Consider the following 18,511-nt stretch of genomic DNA (forward strand, 5'->3'; position numbering starts at 1 on the left):
CTCAATCATATTCATTAACCCATCCTCGATGTATTTGCTCTTGATTTTCAGTGTACATGTGTATCAAAGTATTCCTAATAGAATTACTATACAAATCATCTTCGAACATCTCTTTCAAAACCGTTATATTTCATGTGTACTCGTTTGTACATACATTTTCTTTCCCCGCATCGAGTACAAAAGAGTTAACTTAGGCTCTATCATTTAATCAGACTTTCCAGGACTATTGCCCATTGTCAGGATTTTCGTCCTAACTCTGCCACACATCGACATCAGAGCTGTGGAGATAAATAGTTAAGACTCTTATTAATAATAATGATATCTGATATTTGACCTAGTAGTTCAATGTGCTTGACCGAATTTCTAATAATTAAATACTTTCCGTGCCAAGCAGCTATTCACACATTTCTGTTTAATAGTTCTCATACGTCAGAATCGCATTTCCAGGAAATAGGCGACTGTTTATTTCCGGTGATGACGACATGACATAACCGGCGTCTTTATTATGGCCTATGATTAGAACAGATTTCAATGCGAGAGCATTTTAAGCAACCAAAGGCAGTTTTTTTCTATAATACTGTTGTAATATGTTCTACATGAATTAGTAAAGTTGTCGTATTCTATCACTGGCACTAAAAAAGATAAGTACTGATTTTAGAGGTTGTTTTAATCATGACGAACGTGGGATTACGTATCAATTAAATTTACAACAGCGCCATCTTCACTTATAATATTTATTAGAGAATATGTATTAGAGTTTATCTATCTCACTCATTTAAAATTGAAAACAACATTACCACATACTATATATTTTTTACCTTTCACTGAATAAGACCGAATTACCTCACCTAGCTCATGTTACACTAAGATGCAATCATTTTATAAGCAGATCATGACAAAATCCAGTGGCCGTAAAACTGAACAAAGGGATATCCCTTCTTTACTTTTTGGAAAAAAAAACGTTAAAAATATCTCCAGTGGTAGATCTTGTTAAATAACAAAACGGAAAATCATTTACAACAAAATAAACCCATTAAGTTGATGATCACAAAATAAACATATCCGACGAAAATCGAAAATGTTAAAATAATACTGAATATGGTAAAAAGATTGGGTAGTTAACTAGTGTAGCTATCATGATGTGGTTCACAGATGGCCATATTGGTGTCAGGTCGTCATAGAATTACGTAATCCATTTATAGATCACATAGCAGAATTACGCTAACAAATGCCCACGGTCTGTTAAAGCAACGTATTGCATAGTGCTTTAAACATAACGTAGAGGATAACAAGGCGACGAGGGTGAATAAATTTGCACAGTCTTCCTAAACATCAACTGAGACAACACGTGCCGACATATTGTAGACAGATAGTTAAAAACTATATATATATATATATATAGGTCGGACTCTGATATTTAGGGTCACCGAACCAAGATCAGCTAATATATGATGTATGACTCTGGATAGAGATGACGTAGATTTAATGAAATGCCTGAGGGATGCCATGGAATGTTATCGGCTTGACATTGAAATCAAATATGTCAAATCGATAATTACAAGAACAAGCAGATGTTGTGTCGGGTAAATCTAAGAAGTGACAAAGGACATGCAAGGCATTCCCAAGTGCTTCTTCTCTGCATAAGGCTGCATGGCTGCTAATGTCCAATCTAATGTTCTTACATTTACATTAATACTAAAGGGAACCCATAAAGCGAGATTACCTGCTGTAATGGGGAAACCCCGAGGTATAGTGGTTATCGCACTCTTCACACTTTTCACTGTCAATGTCAATGTTTGTATTTTATAGGGGTTGAATATAACAACGAAATGTACTCAACTACCCACGTAAAGCCGTAAATGCAGACAACGTTTAATGTTCTAATGGAAGTTTGCAATGGTTCTTATTGAGACGAATGACATTTCAGGTGCTTATATCTTACGAAACATACAAGAAAATCAAATGCATGTTTTAATCTGACATGCGTGTTTCAGTATCTATATTAAAATAGTTGATGTTAATTTGTTTCAAATTTACAGAGGTACTCTTTTGTTTCTGGCATATATGAATGGTTTAGTTTAAGATATTCACGTCGTATAAGCATTTAAGGTCATTTAAGGACGATTTTCCATGGATGTGGTGTCCTCCCTGTGTGAAGTGCGTTGTGTATGTTTTGGGAGATTGTGGTATATTAGTGGCTTCTTGTATAGTGAACTCTTTCCATTTTTATAGTGCTTTATCACAGAAGCATGCCATCGAAGACACCTAGTAACAGACCCTACCCGGTTACATCATACTGACAACGGGCGAACCAGTCGTCCCACTCCCGTTACGCTAAGCGCTAAGCAAGAGCAGAACATACCAGTTTTCTAGACTTTGGTGTGTCTCGGCCAGCGAACAGACCCCAAAGCCTTCATCACAGGGAGGGAGCGTTAAACCAAAGGCTAAAGCTGAGGTGGTGTCTAGGGAGACGAAGAAAGTAAGTTATGAGAAAGACATATAAGATCATAAATTCAATCGCCTTTGATGTCATCAGGCAGTAGGGACAGGCAGCAGGTATCAATACTTGCAGTCTCGAAAGGACCTCTTTCACGAACAATGGAAATTTGCCCACGAACCAATTTTATTGAAATTAAATGTTATATGTAGCAACATAAATGCCAACCCTTGAAATACGTTTAAAAAATTCAAAAGGTCCCAGGGGCCTGTGCTATGGCCAAATTAATGTTGCCCAGTAGAGGTGTATGACGGGGTTCCCTTTTTGATCCAAAATGATATTAAAATAATGTTTTATATCATAAAACTGTATTTTTTCTGAAGAGTATAAATAATTACATATTATGATCACAAATATGTAGGCGAAATGTGACAAATAAAATTTTGGCTACATTTTAAAGACAAAAATTATCGAAATTTTGGGTGTTATTTTCGGCCATGTCAATTATTAACAATGGTGATTCACCCACTTCCAGTTTGAGTGCACCAAAAATATTTTCTTAAAAGTTGGCTCATTACCTGAAGTAAATATTGTGAAAATTTCAGAAAAATTGTGGACCGGTAAATTTGTCGTTTAAAGGTCTTAGTGAGGCAAGGTCTATTTTTAGCAGTATTACACCGTGGTCGCACCACGGCCCTTTTCAATCATAAAATTGAGAAAACAAAGAAGCTGATTACTCAATCTTACTTAATACTCATTAGTTACATTAAATGTAAACTAATATATGATTTTATAACCTATATATTGTAGAATAATCAAAATATTGAATCACAATAACAAAGTATTTCGGAATTTTTAGGGCACTATCGTTCACTTTTCAAGCTAGATGATGATTGCAACTGCGTTCTCAGAAATATTCTTTTTATTTACAGCTGAAAGGCATATAAAGTAAATTATAACAAAATCTAGAAATAAAATGGGTGGGAGTAGATTATTATGTAAGAGAATTAAGTTTTTACCAATTTTCACACATCCAGTATATTAGTACAAATATGTATAATGTTGTTGTTTTTCAAAATATTGTGCTTTACAAGTTTTTTTTTTTTTTAAACATAGACAAATTGATATATGATTTTTTTTTCGTTCAAAATTGTATTAATTTTACTATATTAAGTATTTCTTAGCAGTTTAATATTTAGATTGTTCAGATCATTTTGTGATCAATCAACTGAAGTTTGATTTTGAGTTTTTGAATTTTATTCAGAATTTTCATGAATTCCATAAAGGTTAACTAAAAAAATTTTTCAGTTAAAAAAATAACAGCATCTTTTATGGTTAATGAAACAGTCAAAAGTTTTTGAGGTCCACAGTTTTATTTTTCATAATTAGCTTTGTGCATCGAAAACACATCATACTATCAATCAAAATGGCATAAGGTTTATCATTTCAGGTAATAAATTTGATTTTATAAGAAATTTGGTTATCACACCATGAATTATACATGTCAGGGGGATCCAAATAAATTAATTTATACGCGACACAAAGCTAAGTAAAATACAGTATATGTAATAAACTGCATTTAAATAATTTTCAGTTTGATCAGACACTCTCATTTCCTGTTTGACTGTTTCTCCATTATCTCTGTGCGATAATACCATACCCGCCAACTAAATTTTTTAAAGATGTTTTTGTCCATAAGGATTACTTCAGAATTACTTATAAAACTCACATAATTCTATACTCAAAGTCAGTTTATATAGTATGGAATAAAACGGTTTCATCGCCACACACTCTTTACCACGGGGATATACACCATGTACATGTACTGTGATCGAAGCCTTTCTTTTGTGTCTAATACTCAGTAAAGCTGTTTAATTTTCTAATTATATAATAACACTAACATGGAATTCAAATATGATTATTGACAATAAAGATAAATCAAGTTTTGATGAACTTACAGATAATGTCTATTTTCATTATTACAACTGCTACATTCAGTTAGTTATTTTGCAAGATTAAAGAAGTATTTGCCATTAATGTACATGTATCTAAATCTGAAATGATACATAAATGAGTTTCCCGACCAAATTAAACTTAAAATCTAAAACAATATAATATGTAAAAGTGATGAGATTTACATTTGTTAGCATGAATCAACATAAATGTTAATCAGAAGTGTTAGCCCTGCAAATAATTGAACTACTGTAGGTTTGTAACATGACCCATGTAACCTGGTAACTCTTCCCTCTCAAACAACACAGCTACAGAATCCCATTTTAATCACTCTCTTCACTGTAAATATGCTCTATAATTACAAAATAAATCATTAGAACAGGACATATTAGTGAAGCTACTTCAAATGCAAAACAGCTTATTGTGGTCATAAAACACCCAAATGTTTTGTAATTTTTGTTATGTAAAACTTAATTTTTCTACAAAGTATCACTAAATAAATCAATTTGAAATCATATCAAGCGTTACAGATGAGTATTGGTTTATACATTAATGTTGACACCGTTAGATTTTTGATTTTTGATTAATGATCCAAAATAAGCATATTCATTGCATTATGTAACGTTACTAAAAATAGACCTTGCTATATTATAACCTCTAAACGACAAATTTACCGGTCCACAATTTTTCTTAAATTTTGACAATATTTACTTCAGGTAATGAGCCAACTTTTTAGAAAATATTTTTGGTGCACTCAAACTGGAAGTGGGTGAATCACCATTGTTAATAATTGACATGGCCGAAAATAACACCCAAAATTTCGATAATTTTTGTTTTTAAAATGTAGCCAAAATTTTATTTGTCACATTTGGCTACATATTTGTGATCATAATATGTAATTATTTATACTCTTCAGAAAATAATACAGTTTTATGACAAAACATTATTATGATACCATTTTGGATCAAAAAGGGAACCCTGTCATACACCTCTACTGGGCAACATTAATTTGGCCATAGCACAGGCCCCTGGGACCGTTTGAATTTTTAAAACATATTTCAAGGGTTTGCATTTATGTTGCTACATATAACATTTAATTTCAATAAAATTGGTTCGTGGGCAAATTTCCATTGTTCGTGAAAGAGGTCCTTTAAAATCATGTCTGTTTTATGTCAACTGAGTTCTAAATGCCTTTTTTCCGTCGTCGTGCATCGTTCGTCGTTTATCAGTAGACACTTTACATATTCAATTTCTTATCTTCTTTATTACACCTCTCTTTCTCTTTAAGGAAAACAAAATATACCGCAGCAACACCCCCAAAAAATAATGCATTCATTACTATAGGAGATTTCAGAAAAGATGGCGTGACGTCACTGAAAGTTTACATGCGGGTCCTCAAAGGTACAAACACAGTATGGCGACTAATAAAAACAATAACAGATACGTACATGTACATCCCTGCTACACAATCGATACTGTGACAAAAATACACTTTCATACTTGCAAATTCTGATTTTAAAATGGTTTCCTATTGTTTGAGAAGTTACAGACATTTATATTTTTATATTTACAATGTTTACTACTAAATATAATTCTGTAGATTTAGTGTTGAAGCCAGCTTGCGAAGCGGTGCCGGGCCGTCACACGTACCCGTTTTTTGTTCACACGTAGACCTTATCTAAATCCATGTTTTGTTGTTATGAATAGATAATTGATTTTTTTTTGTGTCATGTTTCTGTTATACATGAAAAAGCTGTTCACAACACTATTCAATATAACGAAATGTGGACCTTATCTGGCCAGACCAAGGCCGCTCGTGCATGGCTTCGTTGGTAGATCATCTCAGGCCACAGCCCATACATGTACCTGGGGAAATTAATAATATTAATACGTATGTAATTACCAACACATATCTCAATAAGTACTTGTGCTTTTCGTTCTTTACCGTGTATATCTTGTATAAACCACTGTACATGTGTTACACGTACATGCAGATCTACATTTGTACGTACACGTATGGCTGCCGATATATCTCGAAAAATAAAATGGTGAAATCGCACAGTTCTCATGCTGTAGAGTTTATTGTTTAATTTTCAGTCGCTTTCATTCTATGGGTTGCTATATGAAGTCTTAAATTGAAGTGATATTACTTTTAAATATTTTTAATACATGTTAGATTGACTACATTTAGATTTATAAATACAGATCTTTAATAGTACTGAATTGCCGACCAGGACACATTGCGCATGGCTTCGAGAATCCTAAATACTTAATGTTTTGTTTGAAAATATCATAAAAAGTAACTATAAACTGACTTACTTGTATATCATAAACTCAATTCCAATTTTTTTGACGAAAAAGTTATCAAGAATAATTAATTTAGTGACTCTGAAAAAGGTCGAAATTCGGGATGTCGACAGTACGTAATATGGCTGCCGTGCGCCTGGGGTAATCTACGAAAGCAAATCTTAATTTTGTTTTAATAACAAATCGTAATTTGGTGTTTTATCATGTAAGACTTAGAAAACAGTAAACGCTTTTTAAATGACAGTATGATATTTTGGGGAACTTGGAATTTAATCTGTAATTTCAAGCCGATATATACAATATTCTGTCAATGTATATATATACGGTAATGGCGACCGTGTTTTTCTCATGGGCGATCGAAAATGGAGTCTAAACAAAGTAACATTAATATGAATATCATATGTTTATATCTATATATTATTGTTACATATTTTCATTTACACTTTTTGAAATGAAAATAAAGCAACATTTCTCGGATTGCCGTACAATTTATTATAATAAAATGTAAACAAACATCGCAAGCGGCGGAGTTCCCACGTTTAATGTGTACAGCTATATGGAGTTGTACCTTTGAGCGCCCGGACGTACCTTTGTGTGACGTCATCGCCATCTTTTCTGAAGTCTCCTATACGTACCCACATTGTATACAGGAGAGGCCGTCCTTTAATGATCCTAACTGTTAATATGATTTTAAGCCTAATCAACAATTACCCGACAAGGCACTCACCAAACCGTTCTATGACCCGTCATTATAATTCAATTCAATTTTAGAAGAGTCATATTAATCTGAAAACAATGTTGTCAGTGGAGATTATTTGAAATGACTGACTGCATGTTTTAAAATGGAGATTCATCATCAATACGGATTAAATGTATACAATAAAAACTTACAATAAAATTTACATATTTATTTACAATAAAACTTCCATTCCAACGTCTTTGTCTAATTAACCCAAAGGCCAAGGGCACTTATATTGGGTCTAGCATACTGCGATGAAGGGTATTCTATTTCCAAGGTCAAAATGATCAATATATCAGAAACTAACAACTTCAACGAGTTCTGGGTATACAATGTCTTAATTGTTAAAAATTAAACACATTTCCATACACATTTTTCTATACGTAGATATTAAATTTACAAATAAGAACTTATTACAGAACATGATTCTTTTAAGCAAATTAACATATTCTGAACAAACGATTCATAATACAAAACAAGAGATCCCAGAGGGATCTTGGCGCCCAACAAAGAATGATCTATGTCTGACAATGGAGAAAGGGATCTGTTCCCTGCTTTTCAAACTTTTTCAAACATACTACATATGAAATTTAAGACAGATTGCTTCATTACTTTCTGAGAAACACCGAAAAAATTCAAGATGGCGGCTGGTTGCCCATCTTGTTGACCGATCAGTCCCAAAGGTACAATGTACAACTAGGGCCCAAGGGGTACCTATGCATGGAATCTGATTGATATTCCTTCAGTAATTTCTGACAATTAGCGATAACTATCAAAATCCAAGATGGCGGCCGTTCGGCCATCTTGTTGACCGATAAGTCCAAAAATGCAATATGAACAACTAGGGCCATAGGGGAATCTACATGTGAAATTTGAGATTGATCCAATCAGTACTTTTTAAGAAATAGCGGTAACAAACTTTAATAATCTAAATCCAAGATGGCAGGCTGTCGGTCATCTTGTTTACCAATCAGTCCCAAATTGTATTATGCACAATTTGGGGCTACGTATGGAATTTGTGAGAGATTCCTTCAAAACTTTCTGAGAAATAGTGGTAACAAACTTCAACTACCAAAATCCAAGATGGCGGCCGGTTGGCTATCTTGTCGGTTTATCGGTCCTAAAATGCAATTTGCACAACTAGGGTCCTAGGGGAACCTACATAAGAAATTTGAGAAAGATCCCATCAGTAATTTTTGAGAAATAGCGGTAACAAACTTTAGCTATTAAAATCCAAGATGGCAGCCTAGCGGCCATCTTGTTCACCGATCGGTCCCAACATATGGTATGCAGAAGTCGGGTCCTGGGGCAACCTACATATGGAATTTGAGAAAGACCCCTTCATTAATATCTGAGAAATAGCGGTAACAAACTTTAACTATCAAAATTCAAGATGGCCGCCGGTCAGCCATATTGTTGACTGATCGGTCCCAAAATGCAATTTGCACAACTAGGGCCCTAAGGGAACGAACATATGAAATTTGAGAAAGATCTCTAAAGTAATTTTTGAGAAATAGCGGTAACAAACTTTAACTATCAAAATCCAAGATGACTGCCTGGTGGCCATCTTGTTGATCGATCGGTCCCAAACTTTAATATGCATAACTAGGGCCCTTGGGGAACCTACAAGTGAAATTTGAAAAAAAAGATCCCTTTAGTACTTTCTGAGAATAGAGGTAACAAGAATTGTTAACGAACGGACGGACCACGGAAGAAAGGCGATTTAAATAGCCCACCATCTGATGATGGTGGGCTAAAAAGTGGGCTAAAAATGTACTTTTTTCTCTCTTATTTTACGTATAAAGGGCCTAATTGACAATCGAGCATGGCATGTTTTCGTAAAGTTTCGTATTATCAAATTCGAGTTATAATGTTGTTTCAAGTCTGCTAGTCACATGAGACTTCAGATACATAGCTATGATAATCTTAATTCGCACGAATGCAATGGCTTTTTGAATCAGTCCAAATAAGGCCTTCACCTAAATCTTATACCTATTTTGCAATGAAATTATATTAGTAAACCATTGTCTAAAACCTGCAGCTCTTTGTCAACACCTTGTTCATTTCAGAATATTACATCATCATGTTGTACAGGAAGCACATTTATTTTCGTTATATTTTACACTTACTCCCCTTTCAGTTACATAACGTAAACGAGTGTCATAAGGCGTATCCTACTAGGTAATCTGAACATCTATGTCCGTTTCATGGCCCGGAAATCATACTGTTGTGGTATTGTTGCTCCTGGAAAAGGAACTAATGTCGGTAGATTATCGGGGTCAGCGGGAACAAGGTCAAACCTCTGTATTAGTGACGTCAGAATCAGAAAGAGTTCCAGTCTCGCCAAAGATTCACCCAGACATACTCGTCTCCCAAGAGAAAATGCTATGACCTGTTTCTCCTTTCCCGTTAGTTGCCCGTCCTTTCCCAAATATCTATTGGGATCAAACTTGGTCGGGTCGGAGAAGATGTCGGGGTCGTTTAGTACCGAGTCAAGATTCGCTGTAATGAGTGACCCTTTTGGTATGGTCATCCCTCGGAACTGAATGTCGTGTTCAGCACCGTGCGGAAGGGCCACGGGAGCAATGTTGCCCTTGCGGATGACCTCTGTGATGAAGGCCTGATAGTAAGGCATGTTCGGTTTGTCGTTAAGAGAGGGGTACCGACCAGTGCCCACTACGAAATTAATTTCCTCTCGTAACCTGGTTTGAACGTCTGGGTGATGAAGGAGAAACAGAATGGCCCATTGTGTTGTTGTGGCTGTGGTTCCTGTCCCGGCAATAAACAAAGCGAAAACTGATATCTCAATATTTAAATCATCAAACACGGGATCATTGAGTTCGTGTGTGGATTTCTCTCTCAGGAACGCATCGATGAAGTCTCGTACATTGTCCTCGTCTAATGTTTGCTTATGTTTTGCAATTTCTTCTTGGATGAACTCGCGAACAGTATGAAAAAGTCTGGTGAAGCATTTTATGCCGATAGGGTCTCCAGGAAAATAACGTATCCAAGGAATAACATTCATCAAGCCACTAGTTGGGTTTAAACTAGCAAGTTTATCCAACAACATAAGAAGTTTCTTAAATTTAGGGTCGTCATACTCGTATCTTTCACCAAACACAATATTACAAATATTATTGGAGACAGCATTCTGTATAAGCCCACCAGCATTATAAGGCTTACCGTTCTGGTCGCTGATCACTCCGAGAAATGCCTCAACTTCCTCCAACACACGACCTTCTAAAGACTTCCTCCCGAAACCAAACTCACGAAGTGTCGAGAGAGCAAGTGTCCTTGTGCGTTTCCAGTGTTCACCGGAAGATGCGACGATTCCTTTGTTTTTCATTAGATTTGACAGAAGGTAGCTGCCACTTGGTCGATCAGAGAAATCTTCGCCCTGTTTTACAAATGCATCCCTTAATGCGTCCCGTCCATTGATTACGACAGAGAGTTGAGGGCCGAGTTTAAGACAGAATACGTCCCCATATTTTGCGCGAAGCCCTCTGTATATGTCCTGAGGTCTCCCTTTTAACATAAGGGGTATATGTCCGATGAGAGGGTAGCCCGAGGGGCCGGGTGGTAGATTGGCCGGTCGTTGGGTCAGCCATCTTAGCAATAACACTAAGAGTACAACACAAATGGCTACGGTCACGGTGTTAAAGGTGAGAAAGCCGTCCAGGTCCATGACAGAGTACAGACTGTTTTGTTATCTATAGATTAACACTGATATACATATATATACATAGGTCGGAACGTGCTATATCTTCACCCGAGACACATTGAAATACGAAAGCCGAGAGCGACCGGTTGACATTCATAGGTAATTGAATGTCTCAGTGTGGGTCGGACTAGGTGAAGTTTCTATGTAAACAATTTATCAAACGTGAGAACCGCAAGCGGCAGATATTTACAAAAGCTGATGGTCGAAAATAGCACAGAACGAAATAATATATAAAAAGATATATAAAACGAAATCTGTTACACGTAAACAAACACTTTTGAACATTAGATGTGCTTATTGTGTGACCTTTTTGTTTTTGTTGACAATGCGTTGGGAGGCCATCCTTACATGACCCTAGTTGTTAACAGGACGTTAATTGAATCAAACAAACAAACAAATGTTTCGGGGAAAAAAACTAAAATTTCAGTCGATGTAACTTTATTCCAATGGGAAAGTTTGACTGTCAATATGTTGACCTACGATAGGCAAACAACGTTTTTCTATTTGCGTATAAGCTATCACCTTTCAACTGATTAATAGGTATTAATTGTAGTCGCGCTGCTGCCATCGTATTTCATTGAATATGATATTGTGACTGCAAGATTCTCTATAATTTCTAATTAAGTGTGTCGAGAATGAAAGCATATCCTTTATAAACGTCTGGTTCTATTTATCTTACAATACTCACCACACCATGCTTTTTATTAGATTGTCAGTAGGTTATGTGAAAATATCATACATATGTTTTTATTATATATAGTATTTGCTAAGTAAATAATTATTTCAGTACTTTCTCCAGTGTTCTTTTCCTAATTTGAATAAGCATTTATTAAAAACTGCATAATTTCATTTCAAACTATTTTATTAAACCAAAAAGATTTACCTTGGATTGAGCAGCAGACAAAGCTTACATATGCCTTCTCCAAATGATTAAACTATATTCCTATAGAATACATGGTCAATATCTATGCCAGGGCTTTACAGACAATTATGTCGCTCGCATTATGAAGATAAAACAACAAAAATGTTACTGCTTGTGTTTTAATTAAATCCTTATAATCTAGTGTATTGATTAATTCATTTTGTTGTTCTATGACGTTTTGTATTATGTTTCAGGAGGATTATAGATATCTCTAGTTTTTACCTTAATGATGCCTCGTTTTTTTTAATTTATATGATTTATATTTATATTTGTTAGGCAAGTATAATTATGGCTAAGAAACTAAATAAAGAAACAGCAGAAAACAATTTCAATGGGAGATATAAAAAATAATCTGTCAGTTATCGGTTACCATAGTTATACAACTGCAGGTTCAGAATTTAGGTCATAGTGACTGTTATATTAATGCGTTTTTGTTATTGCGTCAATGGCTTGTGCCACGTCTACCCTATACACGTCGTTGTAAACACGCTGACTGTTATGACTAAGTATCGTTCTAGTGTGAAATGTCACACTGAGTAAGTAACGTAGAAATTAAATGTTGCTTTGATTCTCAACCGGATACAACCAAGACATTTCACGCTCTTACAGATCTACATAAACGAAGGAATATTATATAGAATAGCTTCATGTAGTGATGTTGGTTTCATGAAACATTTAAATATTCACCAATTATACATGGTTAAGTGGTTTCAATTATTGTTGAGTTCTTAATCAACATTCTTTAAAAATATTAAAATGAACCGTTATTTACACGAAATAAAGAAACGGGTCACATTGGGATGTATGGTGTGCTAATGTGACAAAACTGTAAACAAAGCGAGCAACACACCAATATAGTAAAAAAAGTCTTCATCAAGTTTAATATTGGGAGCGGGGCACTCTTAGAGCCGACTAGATAGAGTCAACCGAACGGGGGGTGGGGGCGACATATAGGACATCAGGCCAGTTTGTATTATAAATAACATCACAACTAGGTATATTCTAGGTGATGATAGCGGACGTAAGCATAATCCCTATCTGTTCACATACGCAACCTAGACCTACTTAGCAAAGCCAGTGAGACACGCTGTTCCTCTATACGCGACAACATTTAGTCTGGTTCCCTGCTTCGAATACTCCGATAGCTCTACGCTTTTCTTAGAATAGCGCAGAGCTATCGGAGCATTCGCAGCAGGGAACCAGACTAGACAACATTTACGTATGCTGTCTAGCAACCCCTGTTTTTGCTTTAGTAAGCTGAAAATGATATAATGTAAACACATGTACCAGTCATAAACGTTTCAAAATATGCTTGTTGAACTGCGATCTCCTAGGTGAAAATCGTTGAACTCCAAAGTCGAGGTGAACTTCTTATATAAGTTCATACTACATCCACAAAACGCCTAACAGCCGTTGTTATATTTTATTGTTTACCGATCCCAGTACCCCACAGGAAGGACGTAAGAGCCCTACTGCCCTTGTTGCATGATCGTTAAAGGGACTAAATCGTTAAAAAAACATGTAATAAAAGATAAAAAGAATTGTAGAAATAAAAAAAGTTGTGTTCTTTGTGTTAATAACAAAATTTTAAAGTTTGTGATAACCATTTTGTTCAAAATGGAGAAAAACAGAAAATAAAAAGAACCGACCTAGTCACTATTTCATATATAATATGACTGAAGGCAAGGCCTTAAAGGACGCAGCCACATGTTTTAAATGAATCATGCACGGCATAGGAAGAGCGAAGCTCTACTTGTTTATTTTATTTTCAATTCATGTAGAAGACATATTTTAGAAATAAAAGGACACACTTTAAGATATAGAAGTATATGATGTAATAATTGTCTAGCTTAAACTCCAAGAAATGAACTCAAAGATTCGAATTTGTCCATTTAATGCCAGCTGGAGTGCCGCGTATGCGAATCCTATGATTTCGCGCCATTTGTTGACTGACGTCATGATTCCTTGTGCTCATCTTCGCCCTGGTTGATATTTTGACTGCATTCTATAGATTTTAATTTTCAAAGTGTTATTATTATTATTTAAGAAATAATTTAAGTTAATAAACATTGCCAATATTTCAATTAAAATGTTGTAATTTTGAAAACTTTCTAATGTCAGGTATAAGAACGTTTGTAGGAAATCAAACACGGTAAGAAATCTACGTAAATGTAATGATTTAGTCCCTTTAAAGGCGACTAAAGTTATGATATTATGTTTTCTATTCTTCCTAAATTCACTATATATTGGCCCGCCAGGCTCTTAAAGTCAGTCAGTGATTTCTTAAATATTAAGATTTATGAAATATATACACTGCAGTTCGATCAAATGTATGAGGGAACGTATAAAAAATTGATCAGTTCTTCGAAATGAATAAAATCGATCTGTGAAAAAACTTGATTAAATGGGTTCTTTGTTCGAAATTAGGACAAATTAACATTATATCACATAAAAACTATGTATTTAAAGAAACAAATTTATCTTAACAGGAAATAGATAAACATGAAAGAAAATTCTGAAAGCTCCGTTGGGAATACATCTTTGTAAATTCTTCATCCGGTAAGTTATCGCTGTCACGGACAATAAACAACTATAAGAATCAATAATTAGAGCTTTTAAACAAATTAAAATATCTAAAATAGACAAGGATAGTGAATGTGGACCCAATGAACTATACAAGTTTGCTAAAAATGATAGGGTTTTCGTCTTTTTTTTCTGAATAGTAACTGGAATCTTTTGTGTAGTTTATATCTTTGGAAATATAAAGTCATTGATTAAACGTATTTGATTAAAGTATTTAGGTCATAACACCAGCTAATGGCCTTGAAGCCAGTTTTGAACGGCGAGTAAGAAAGTAAGAGTATCTGCAGAGATCAAAGACACAGTCGACAGCTGAACTTTGCAACTAGCCAAATAAGGTATTTTACTTGTAACTCAGGACTGGATAAATGTTGTTAGGAATAATTATGACCATGTATTTCATATACTGTTTACGAGGAGATAATAACGTCAGTTTACATTTTTATGTAGCTTAGTTTTCAAACGGTTCGTATTTTGGCGCTGTGTATCTCTAGTAAAATATCTACAACAACATATTGGTAATTTATAAATCAGCTAAAGACGGACAATATTCAACATACCTTCATTTACATACATCACAATACAAACCAAAGTAATTCACAAATGTAAAGCTAAATACCATCTACATGTTAAATTACACGTGAAATTTGGTTATTGTACATGTATATTAAACTGTTATTGTTAATTTTATGCGCTTCGTATCGCTGTCCTGCAGGTAGAACGTTACATTTATACCTGCTGCCCCTATTGTATGATCGTAAAAGGTTACTAAATTTAGGATTTTATCTTTTCTCTTCAACCTTATTCTTTGACTTCATTCTTCCTAACGTCTCCCTTGACACCGCATTTATGAAAATGAACGTTTTGTTTATTTTAATAAAGTTGTTCAGAAGGCGCGGTGGGCCTTTTCCTAAATATAACAAGTTTTCTGTCTTATATACACTGTACTGATATGCATGTACATGTACTTTGACAAGTTGGTGTAATACATAAATACGCATAAAAACAAGCATAACGTTTCGGTTAAAACTGTACTTTACTTAAGCTCATACAGTCCTAACTTTGTTTCAGCATGTACGGACATTTACAAGTAGGTCATGATCATCTAGCAAACAGTATTAGTTAGGCTATATATAGATGCTCTACGCGCTCCCGACAATGTAAACAAAACTCGGCAAATCACCGAACTTATACAATCGCGACATCTCGGAGTAATTTCCGTCAATTTCTCCGAAATCTATTCATTACGTGTAGCGTCGCCTCGTGTGATTTCTGAGAACATGTTCTTTGACTTTATCCTTCCTAACGTCTCCCTTGACACCGCCTCACTTCCTAACGTCTCCCTTGACACCGCCTCACTTCCTAACGTCTCCCTTGACACCGCCTCACTTCCTAACGTCTCCCTTGACACCGCCTCACTTCCTAACGTCTCCCTTGACACTGCCTCACTTCCTAACGTCTCCCTTGACACCGCCTCACTTTTGGCCTTTTGTTAAGCGCTCGCTCCAGTAAAGAAGGTTCTGTCCCCCTGGCCGAGACACACCAAAGTCTATAAAAGTTGTAGTTTCTACTCCTGCTAAGTGCTCAGCAAAACGGGAGTGGGACGACTGGTTCGTCCGTTGTCGTTATAAAATGACCGGGTGGAGTGTGTTGCTTTGTGTCTTCGGCAGCATGCTTCAGTGATATAGCATTATAAAAAGGGCAACAGTTCCACTGTACAAGAAGACACAACACGAATATACCGCAGTCTTCCAAAACACGCATCTCGCATACATACACGCAACACACCGCATAGAAGGGAGGCCGTCCTTACATGACTCTGGCTGTTTATAGTGCGATATTTAATCGAACAAAAAAACATTTCATACCGATGATTCACTAATCAGTTCGATTGCCATATCAAGATAATATAGTATACGGTTTTAATACAGATTCTTAAAAATACATAGGCAACGACATTTATACATAGGGTTCTTAGTACAGACTCTGCATCCTCTAAATACTTAAATATATATAATAGTGCACACAGCAGGAGTTAGAACATATATGTCTATATTGGCCATGCCTCCAGCAAATCACTCCGTCCCTATTTTTAACCCACTTATCATCACATCGAAGGCTTTTCAAATCGCCTTTCGTCCGTGAGACCGAGAGGAATCTTTATCAAATTCCATTGTGGGTTCCCATAGGTCCTTAGCCACCGGGGCTAATCGTACAAACCGGGCTACGCTATTTACGCTCGTGTAAACGCTTCTTTTACATAGAAAAATGTCGTCTAGAGGTACGTACATGATAAATATTTGCTCGGTGTGCAACTCATTGCCATGCATCCAAGTATACAAGTTACCCAGGGAACAGTAGAGTGTTTCACCAATGCGTCAAAGCAAAATTGATGTTTTATTGTATTATACTTTATCCTGTATTTCGTTCACAGTATAGCGGGTATGTCATATCATGGTTTGAAAGTGTGATTTTTGTCATATATTCGAAGAAATGTATGTATCTAAACGAGAGACAGAGATACAACTGGATTCAGTTCATTAAATCATCACAGATTTCAATGATACAGTGACTTTTTCTTGTTGAATGTCACTGTTATAACAATATTTTCTGAATTCCACATGCGAAAACGCTGCAGACTGGTATAGCTGTACGCATATGGAACACTTAAAAATATACAAGACAGTGACTATTAGTTTTTAAAATATTATTTCTTCAGTAGAAAGTCATTTCTGTGACAACAGTACGAACCTGGCGTCAAATTGAATACAACATTCCGTTGGAACGTAATCGATTCATCTAGTAGGTCTGGTTTGAGGGTTTCAACTTCTAAGATGCTTATCCTTCATGTTAATAATTCATGCTTAGAATGTAATTGGTTCACAGAGTATAAACCAGAATTTTCCCCAAATCTTTAATGTTGCTGTTTACAGTATAAGCGGTGAACTGTTTTCAGTTGGCTATATAATCAGAATAGGGTAAATTACAATGCGAGAACGTGAATTGAATTTATTCTTTATACACTGTATTTCAATTCAACATTATTAATATTTGCACAGATTCTACTAAAATGATAAATTATTAAGGAACTGTGACGTACACACTGCCTTGTATGTTGTTTAGTGTATACCGCTTAGCGTTTCCGCATGCGTAATTTGGAAAATATAGTTATAACAGTACCATTCAACAAGAAAATGTCACCTGGTCATTGAAATATGTGATAATTTAATTAACTTAATCCAGTTTTGGCTCTGTTTCTCGTTTAAATATATACCTGATTGAATATTTAACAAAATTCACACTTTTCAACGATGATATGACATAACCATCTTTACTGTTCTAGAAATACAATAAAACATCAATTTTGCTTTTACGCATCGATGAAATACTCTTCTGTTCCGTGGACAACTTGTATATTTGGATTTTTGGCCGTGAGTTGAACAACGAACAAATATTAATCACGTACGCACCCTAGACGACATTTTTCTATGTAAAAGAATCGTTAATTGAAGTGTGTCACCGCTGTTTCTCAAAAAGTACGGAAGGGATCTTTCTCATGTTTTAAATATAGGTTGTTTGGTGGTATGATTAAATTAATGTCCTATTAACAACCAGGGTCATGCAAGACCTGCCTTCCATGTATGCGGTGTTGTATGTATGAAATGTGGGTGTGTTTTGGGAGACTGCGGTACATTCGTGTTGTGCTTTCTTGCGTGGTGGAGCTCTTGTCCTTTTTATAGTGCTATATCACTGAAGCATGTCACCGAAGACACCAAGAAACACACCCTACTCGGTTACATTATGCTGACAACGGGCGAACCAGTCGTCCCACTCCCTTGATGCTGAACGCTA

General features: G+C 35.4%; 1 pseudogene; it reads right to left on the reverse strand.

The window, feature by feature from the left end:
* Positions 1 to 7,590: 7,590 nt before the first annotated feature.
* Positions 7,591 to 11,220, reverse strand: LOC138316041 (cytochrome P450 2J4 pseudogene; annotated as a pseudogene).
* Positions 11,221 to 18,511: the final 7,291 nt, after the last annotated feature.

The sequence above is a fragment of the Argopecten irradians genome, chromosome 2 (genome assembly GCF_041381155.1).
Source record: "Argopecten irradians isolate NY chromosome 2, Ai_NY, whole genome shotgun sequence".
Classification (NCBI taxonomy): Eukaryota; Metazoa; Mollusca; class Bivalvia; order Pectinida; family Pectinidae; genus Argopecten; species Argopecten irradians.